This window comes from Epinephelus lanceolatus, chromosome 3 (genome assembly GCF_041903045.1).
Source record: "Epinephelus lanceolatus isolate andai-2023 chromosome 3, ASM4190304v1, whole genome shotgun sequence".
Taxonomy (NCBI): Eukaryota; Metazoa; Chordata; class Actinopteri; order Perciformes; family Serranidae; genus Epinephelus; species Epinephelus lanceolatus.
In genome coordinates this window covers 341,087-351,117 of record NC_135736.1, presented here as the reverse complement: position 1 = coordinate 351,117, position 10,031 = coordinate 341,087, and positions in this window count along the sequence as shown.

Genomic DNA, 10,031 nt, shown 5'->3' with positions numbered 1-10,031 from the left:
AAGAGCTGGAGGACACATCATACAGGCTCCTGCTGCCACAACTCCACAATTTTTTCCTCTTTGATGGTATCCCACGTTTATTTTAGTGTGTTTTGCCTGCAAAAGCTGCTGTCTGTCTGTCTGTCTGTCTGTTTGTTTGGGTTTGGCACCAGTGCATCATTTCATGCGGCATTTCTATTTGCTGGCTAGTAGGCCGTAACAGCAGTCACAGAGTGAGTTCAAATAAACACAAGAAATTTGTGCTCCAGATAAAGGATCAGCGCTCAGTGAATAAGTAATTACCATACCATAAAAAAAACAACCTCTCAACCACCTTAGGAGTTGTCCTCCATTCTGACCTTAGTACTTCCAGCCCATACTCAGTGCAGACGTTCCTGTACACTATACCAGCCACTTGGTTATGGTGTTCCATGTACGCTGTCCCTCCCCTGCATCTTACACCCTGCTATTATGTACTGAACTGTCTCAGGAGCATCTTTGCACAGCCTGCACCTGGGATCCTGTCTGGTGTGATAGACCCCTGCTTCTCTTGATCTTTTACTAAGTGCCTGTTCTTGTGCTGCCGTGATTAGTGCTACTGTGCTGTGCTACTGGTAGGATTTCTTGATGTCAGACACTTCTTCAATCTGTCGGTGGTACATGCCGTGAAGGGACTTGTCCTTCCATGATGGTTTGTCCTCCTCTTCTACATTCTTGGGTTTCTGCTGCATCTTTGGGGGCCATCTTCCTGATGTATTCCTGGATGTTGGTTGTTTCGACCTGGACAGTGGCTCTGACACTGACCAGTTCTTGTATGCTTGTGTACAGTGTACAGTCTCAAGGCGTTGGACTTAGGATGAAGCCTTCCATGCACTGTGAGAAGCTTCCTTGTCTTGATGTCCATGGCCTCTATCTCCCCCTTTGGCCAGCTGATTATACCAGCGGGGTATCTGATGACTGGCTACATATACAGTACAGGCCAAAAGTTTGGACACACCTTCTCATTCAATGCGTTTTCTTTATTTTCATGACTATTTACATTGTAGATTCTCACTGCAGGCATCAAAACTATGAATGAACACATGTGGAGTTATGTACTTAACAAAAAAAGGTGAAATAACTGAAAACATGTTTTATATTCTAGTTTCTTCAAAATAGCCACCCTTTGCTCTGATTACTGCTTTGCACACTCTTGGCATTCTCCCGATGAGCTTCAAGAGGTAGTCACCTGAAATGGTTTCCACTTCACAGGTGTGCCTTATCAGGGTTAATTAGTGGAATTTCTTGCTTTATCAATGGGGTTGGGACCATCAGTTGTGTTGTGCAGAAGTCAGGTTAATACACAGCCGACAGCCCTATTGGACAACTGTTAAAATTCATATTATGGCAAGAACCAATCAGCTAACTAAAGAAAAACAAGTGGCCATCATTACTTTAAGAAATGAAGGTCAGTCAGTCCGGAAAATTGCAAAAACTTTAAATGTGTCCCCAAGTGGAGTCGCAAAAACTATCAAGCGCTACAACGAAACTGGCACACATGAGGACCGACCCAGGAAAGGAAGACCAAGAGTCACCTCTGCTTCTGAGGATAAGTTCATCCGAGTCACCAGCCTCAGAAATCGCAAGTTAACAGCAGCTCAGATCAGAGACCAGATGAATGCCACACAGAGTTCTAGCAGCAGACCCATCTCTAGAACAACTGTTAAGAGGAGACTGCGCCAATCAGGCCTTCATGGTCAAATAGCTGCTAGGAAACCACTGCTAAGGAGAGGCAACAAGCAGGAGAGATTTGTTTGGGCCAAGAAACACAAGGAATGGACATTAGACCAGTGGAAATCTGTGCTTTGGTCTGATGAGTCCAAATTTGAGATCTTTGGTTCCAACCGCCGTGTCTTTGTGAGACGCAGAAAAGGTGAACGGATGGATTCCACATGCCTGGTTCCCACTGTGAAGCATGGAGGAGGAGGTGTGATGGTGTGGGGGTGTTTTGCTGGTGACACTGTTGGGGATTTATTCAAAATTGAAGGCACACTGAACCAGCATGGCTACCACAGCATCCTGCAGCGACATGCCATCCCATCCGGTTTGCGTTTAGTTGGACAATCATTTATTTTTCAACAGGACAATGACCCCAAACACACCTCCACGCTGCGTAAGGGCTATTTGACCAAGAAGGAGAGTGATGGAATGCTGCGGCAGATGACCTGGCCTCCACAGTCACCGGACCTGAACCCAATCGAGATGGTTTGGGGTGAGCTGGACTGCAGAGTGAAGGCAAAGGGGCCAACAAGTGCTAAACACCTCTGGGAACTCCTTCAAGACTGTTGGAAAACCATTTCAGGTGACTACCTCTTGAAGCTCATCGAGAGAATGCCAAGGGTGTGCAAAGCAGTAATCAGAGCAAAGGGTGGCTATTTTGAAGAAACTAGAATATAAAACATGTTTTCAGTTATTTCACCTTTTTTTGTTAAGTACATAACTCCACATGTGTTCATTCATAGTTTTGATGCCTTCAGTGAGAATCTACAATGTAAATAGTCATGAAAATAAAGAAAACGCATTGAATGAGAAGGTGTGTCCAAACTTTTGGCCTGTACTGTATATATATATATATATATATAAATATATATATATATATATATATACATATATAAAGGGGGACAGCAACAAATACCTTGGGATCCATAAGGAGGCCACAAGGAAGTCAGCCACAGCCAATACCTACAAAGAGTAGGGATGCATGGATCCAGGTGTCTCTCTCCGCTATCCGGATGCTGTCGTCAGCAGCACCTGGTCTGGCCTGATCCACTGTGGCTGCTGATAATGCGCTGATTGGGATACAAGCTGCAGCTGTTCTTTTGAAATTTTGTGACCATTTTCAGACAGAAAGCAGAGCAGAGACACTGGGTCAGCTTTACCATTTTCTTGTGTGGTGTAACACACTAAGACATCATCAACATACTGCACAAGTGTGTGTGCCAATACGACAGGTTTTCTGCCACAGCCACAGCAAACAAAGTTGGACTAGAGGTGAAACCCTGTGGCATTCCGGTCCAGATGTAACATTTACCATTGAAAGTGAAATCAAACCAAAACTGTGAGTCAGGATCAATAGGAATGCTAGTACTTAGATACACCTTGTTGTACAATCTGGACACATCTTCAGTGATGTTACCGGGGTCATTGGGTGTTTCAGGTCTTACATCAGACACCCTCACCCGGGTGATCCAGCCGGGGGTGATCAGACCCCGACTTGTGTCCAGGTAGCGCACTACCTGGACTTGTGTCCAGGTAGCGCACTATGCAATGCATCCCCCCTCCTCAACCAGAGCCAACGTGAGGCCTTTTCAGCAGCCTCCAAGATGTTCTTAATGGCTCTCCGCCTGTGCAGCTCACAGATCCCTAGGAGTCCCAGGACCCGGTGTAGAGACTGGCCTGTGAAGCCCCTGCAGCCCACTTCAATAGGCTCACAGCAGGCCTTCCATCCATTCCTCCGACACTCAGCTACCAGATCTGCGTACTTGGCCCTTTTCCTCTCTTGTGCTTCCTCCGTATGTTCTTCCCAGGGGACAGTTAGCTCAAGTAGCACCACCTGCTTACTCACCACGGACATCAAGACAATGTCTGGCCGGAGTGTTGTAGTTGCAATGATGTCCGGGAATCTCAACTGTCTCCCTAGGTCAACCAGAAGCTGTGTAGAAAAGGCTCTGGCAAGGAAATAGTTAACAGGCTGGCTGCTCGTTCAGACTCGCCCAGGCCTGTCCAGACATGCCCCTCCCAGACCTGTTAAGACATTGTCCTTTTGTGCCATTCAGCATACAGGCACTCCAGCGGTCACATTAAGGACTGAAAATCCATTTAAGTTTATCCTGTTGTGTGCGTAGATGAAACAATGTAAGTAGTTCAACTGTTAAAGCATATGTTATATAAGATTACGTTAACCCTATGGGCCCGAACGACGCATATTGCGTCCAAATTCACACCTGTTCTTCTCTATTGATTTTTGGAATCGTAGCTTTCCGACAAGGCCAAGCACTTGTCGGTAGTCCAATGTTTTCACAACGAAAAAAAATGATAGTTACGCTAAAATGATGTATAACAGAGCTTTCATACAGCTTTGCACACACATTACTCTTGGATTACTCACGAATGCAGGCTCGCACAGAAATACCACACATATCACATGAAAGCGCAGGAGTAGAGCTCTCCAGGGATACCACACACATCATTGTGCTGTCATCCCATCATGCTATAAATCCAGATTAATTGTCTACAAAATAAAAACCTGACGAATTTCTTTACAATCCATGGTACAGATCTTGTTATCAGTCACTTCATATAGTGAGGAATATCGTATCTTACCACGTCTCAGGCTTGCGTGTGTTTCTCCCTGTCTATCCACATTTGTAGTCCGGCTTTCAAGATGCAAATATCTCCATATTGTCCAGTTGACACTCCATCGAACTTTGTATGACAAGACCAGCGTACTTCACCTTTGCGCACATAGACAACTGTAGCCTAATTATGCATGCATGACAGGGCCGTAGTCACCATATACATTGAGGGGGACATGTGTTCCCCCCAATGCCCAAAATGCCCCCCCAGTATATAACTGAAACTGAAAAACAACAACAACAACAAACTTTGTTTACTTATATTATTATAATATAATATTATCTTGGAGGACATCACTGCACTTGGTTGACTATTTTTCTATGATCTTAGATGTAAATATTGCATGTTTCTTTCAGATAAAACACATTTTTGAATTGTGAATGAGTCAATTGAATTTCTTGCAATAATGAAAAAATACTGGCAATCATGTCCACCTGGCACAAACCACATGTTTTGGACAACTGTGAAGTGACAGAATGTCCCAGCATCATGGTTCTTATATTGCCAGATTCCAGAGAGTCTCCCCTCTTCATATATGGTAGAATATGTCTTTTTCCAACTTGCTATGATGAAATTCATGTACAAATGTAAAAATTTAGTCACACGGATTTGTTTTTTTCATTGATATAAAAATTAATATAAAATACAGGCACATAGAAGGACATGAAATGATGGCAAATCTGGTTACCCCAGATTATCCTGAAAAAAACAAGATATAGCATGTGTATGTAGCCTTTATAATGACTGTGATATGAGCTTAAAAGTAAAGGCAGTAAAAATACCCCAAAAACGCCTAGGGCCCATAGGGTTAATATACGGAATATTACCGATTGTTTGATTGTTTGACTAACTGGACAAAGAACTTGAAATGGTGTGACTCCACCTTCCAGAGTTCTGGCCAGGTGATCTTGCGGTCAGCTGTATGCTCCCACTTGGTCCAGGCCCCCCGCTTAGACATGCCCACCATTCTGCTGAAGGTTTCGGCTTGCTACCAAGCCTGGCCCGACCAGTGGCCACAGTGGGCACCAGGATGCTGTGCCGCAACCTTGCCTCCGCCCATTCCACTGCATCCTGGGTGCACCACTTCCGTCCTGTTTTGACCTCTACACCTGCTGAGGAGACCTTGGTGTCAGCGGAATCTCGGTGGAGTAGGACTTCTCTGGCTCGGGTGACCTTGAACTCCTCTGCCAGACTGCTGAATGGAAGCTGCAGCTTGTTGTTATGCCCAAACAGTGCAATGCTGCTTAGGCTCCGTGGCAGGCCCAGCCACCTCCGTAGGAACTTGCTCATCTTCCTCTCAAGGCCCTCCATGATGGTAATGGAGGGCCTTGAGAGATTAGCAATGGTCTTGGACTGGTCTCCAACCCCCATTTGATTCTTAACAGGTAGGATGAGGGCGTTACATGATGAATTAGGACATTCCATGATCGCACCTTGATTTACGAGTGACTGAATGACAGGAGCAATGCCTTGACTAGCCTCTAGGCCGAGTGGATATTGTCTTCTACATGGTCAGAAGACAACCGTTGACTTTGGCTGAACAATAGCAGGAGTTGCCCCCTTTATATTCCCAAAATCAAACTTGCCTCAATGACACAAGTTATCAGGCACTGTTGATATTAATGTCTCCTCTTCACCAGTCAATAACATAAATGTAATTCAATCAATCAATTTCAATCAATCAATTTTATTTATAAAGCCGAATATCACAAATCACAATTTGCCTCACAGGGCTTTACAGCATACGACATTCCTCTGTCCTTAGGACCCTCGCAGTATATAAGGAAAAACTCCCCCCAAAAAAACCCTTTAACGGGGAAAAAACGGTAGAAACCTCAGGACGAGCAACTGAGAAGGGATCCCTCTTTCAGGATGGACAGACGTGCAATAGATGTCATACAGAACAGATCAGCATGATAAATTAACAGGAATCTGTAGTATGTGAAGTTCTACATGGTATGTGACCATGTGTCCTGGGTCTGATGACCAGTTAGGGGCCCAGGGTCAAGAAGATATATATGGCCAGGGTCAAGAAGGTATTTATGACCCAGGTCAAGGATTGGTGAAGTCCAACTAGGGTGTCTCTCTGTCATCTGTTTCATTTTGTCTCACATTTCACAAAAACAACCAACCTATATAAGCAGGGTAGCTGGAGCTGTTATTCAGAGCTGTTCATATTGGCTTCGAACCTTCTCTCAGGCAATCCTAGTGCTTGATTTGATGCTGTACTTCTTGTAATAAACCTTTCTATATACTAGCAAGACAGTGTCAGCAGAGTCTCTTTCATCACCTTCACATCATCGCTATTTAATAAACAACAATTTTGGTGTCACGAACTCCGGACGTGTTGTGGCCTGCGGCGTCACCAACAGCTTCAGTGCACCTGCTCCCGCACCAAGCCGGCAAATACGGTGAGCATTTCTCATGTGATTGGGCACTGGTTCGCTCATTTGGGCTGTTGTGTTTGCTGTTTGGTCATGATGAATCTTTTGTGTGTGTGTGCCATGATGTATTGGTGTTTGGAGTGATTCTCCTTCTAAATTTGGTTTTATTGCGTTGTGTCCAACGCAAAGGGGGGAGTATAATAGAAAAGATAGAAAATAAAAAAATTTAAGTAAAAAGAAAGGAAGAAGAATAAAAGTTGAAGTAATAATAAAATGTAGAATAGCCTAATTAGTAACGATAAGGTGAGCTAAATAACACCATGCGAGATTAATGAAGATTGGGCCCCCACCTTCTTAACGGTAAGACATGTATATTAGTCACTGCGTGAAAGTTGGCTTTAAGAAATATTCGGAATTTGGCTAAAAAGAAGAAAAGAGAAAAAAAAGAGGAAAGTAACCTCACGGACTGCATTTTTTCATCTGCGTAATATTGCGAAAATTAGGCCTATCCTGACCAGAAAAGATGCAGAAAAATTGGTCCACACTTTTGTTACCTCAAGGCTGGATTGCTGTAACTCTCTATTATCAGGTAGCTATAGTAAGTCCGCACGTGTACTAACAGGAACTAAGAAACGAGATCATATTTCTCCTGTTTTAGCTTCTCTGCACTGGCTCCCTGTAAAATCCAGAATTGAATTTAAAATCCTACTGTTAACTTATAAAGCTCTAAATGGTCAAGCTCCGTCATATCTTAGAGAGCTCATAGTGCCTTATTATCCCACCAGAACACTGCGCTCTGAGAATGCAGGGTTACTCGTGGTCCCTAAAGTCTCCAAAAGTAGATCAGGAGCCAGAGCCTTCAGCTATCAGGCTCCTCTCCTGTGGAATCATCTTCCTGTTACGGTCCGGGAGGCAGACAGCGTCTCCACATTTAAGACTAGACTTAAGACTTTCCTCTTTGATAAAGCTTATAGTTAGGGCCGGCTCAGGCTTGCCCTGTACCAGCCCCTAGTTAGGCTGACTTAGGCCTAGTCTGCCAGAGGACCCCCCTATAATACACCGGGCACCTTCTCTCCTTCTCTCTCTCTCTCCCTCTCTCTCTCGTATCCTATTATTGCATCTTGCTAACTCAGCCATTCTGGATGTCACTAACTCGGCTTCTTCTCCGGAGCCTTTGTGCTCCACTGTCTCTCAGATTAACTCATATCGCAGCAGCGCCTGGATAGTGTGACGTGTGTGGTTGTGCTGCTGCCGTGGTCCTGCCAGATGCCTGCTGCTGCTGCTGCTGCCATCATTAGTCATTAGTCATACTTCTACTGTTATTATACACATATGATTATTATCACACATGTTTACTGCCAGATACTAATATATACTTTCAACATATTGTACCACAGTAGCCAGAACTATAACGATAACATTATTACTTTCATTAATGTTGTTGTAAGCTACTGTCATTACCGTCTGTCCTGCATCTCTCTCTCTCTCTGTCTCTCTTTCTGTCTCATTGTGTCATATGGATTACTGTTAATTTATTATGCTGATCTGTTCTGTACGACATCTATTGCACGTCTGTCTGTCCTGGAAGAGGGATCTGGAAGAGAGTGCAAAGGACAGAGGGATGTTGTATGCTGTAAAGCCCTGGGAGGCAAATTGTGATTTGTGATATTGGGCTTTATAAATAAAACTGATTGAATTGATTGATTGGTAAAGAAAATAGAGAAGACGAGGAAAATTAAAGAGAAACAGGAATAAAAATTTAAAGAGAAAAAAGCTGCAGATTTGGACAAAAGCCCTCTGGGAGGCAATTTCAGATGGGCCTAAAATCCTGGAACATCACTAGGTGAATTTCAGGTCAGTTCTAGGAACTGTAGGTGTAGAATGGAAAATTCAATTGTAAGTTCCCACTCGAACACTGGTTGAAGAACAGTGTCTTATGCAGCCTCTCATTGAATATCTACACCTCATAAGGTAGCATAAATTTAGAAAGAAAAAGAAAGAATGGAGCGGGAGAAAAAGCATGCTGTAAGAAAAGTATGAATGAGTCGACTTTGAGAATTTAGGATTGAATGTTGTTTGTGTTTTTGGGAAGAGGTTGAATTTGTTGTGTGTTTTTACTTTGTGAGATTGCTTTGTGTCCTTGTTTGTCGGACGATTGATCTCTGTCTCTGTGTGAAGCGCTGTCTCAGCTGTGTTCTGCTTGTGTGTGAAAGGTCGCGGAATTGGTTTGTTTATGTGGTTTATGTTAATGTGATAGATTTCACATTAAATAGGTATATAGTTGTGGTTGAGAACAGGAGATTTATTTGTCTTTTAGTGTTAAAACATATGAGCCTCAAAGAAGAGGAATTTAAATAGTCAGTCCTTAATAAACTTATGAGCCTTTGACAGGGATTTTGATAAAAAGCTATGAGCCTCTTTCGAGGGGATGTTTTTGAATTTCTTAAGAACGTATGAGCTCAAGAAGGACATTTATGGTTTTGAAGAGAAGTGTGAAGATCAGTGAGGATATTTTCAGTGAGTCTGTGTGTGTGTGTGTGTGTGTGTGTGTGTGTGTGTGTGTGTGTGTGTGTCTGTCTGTCTGTGTCTGTGCTCCAGCCGGTGTGTGTGTGTTCTTTGTTTATGATTTTGTACTTTGCTATATGGAGACTATTTGATCTTTAGGAAATTGGGCTAGATGTTCACTCTCTGAGAACTAGAATATACTGGAAGTTCTTGCTAAATTTCAGAGGTGGAGCAAGGGGGGACACCCCATATAGAGTGTAAATAAGATTGATCTTCCTAAAAGGGGGAGTGCCGAGGGTGCTCCCTTCCCTTTTCTCCATGTAAGGTAGTGCAATGGAGAAAAAAAATGTTAGATCATTGTGATTTGATTCTGATAGTTTGACAGTCTTTAGGATGTTCAAATCAATTTAAAGTAAAAAGAGTATTAGGAAATACAGCTTGTGGATAATAATATACTACTGAAAGATTTAAGATGTTATAACTTATAAATTGATAATGTAATCATAATTTGGTATTTGTTAACAGCTGTAGTTTAAAGGAGGAAAACATCTGTTGTAGATAAAAATGACCTAAGTGTTGGCAGATAATATGTGCAAATCACACTGAATTATTTATTGTGTTGTTTATAAGGACCTAGTGGGGTCATAAGATACTGAACTCTTTTCTGTTTTCTTTTTTTCTTCCCTTATCCACCTATGGTGTGTGAGAGTTTGGGGAAGAGACAGGACGGAGTGCATCTGAATTGGGATCTTCCAAAGTGCAGACGAG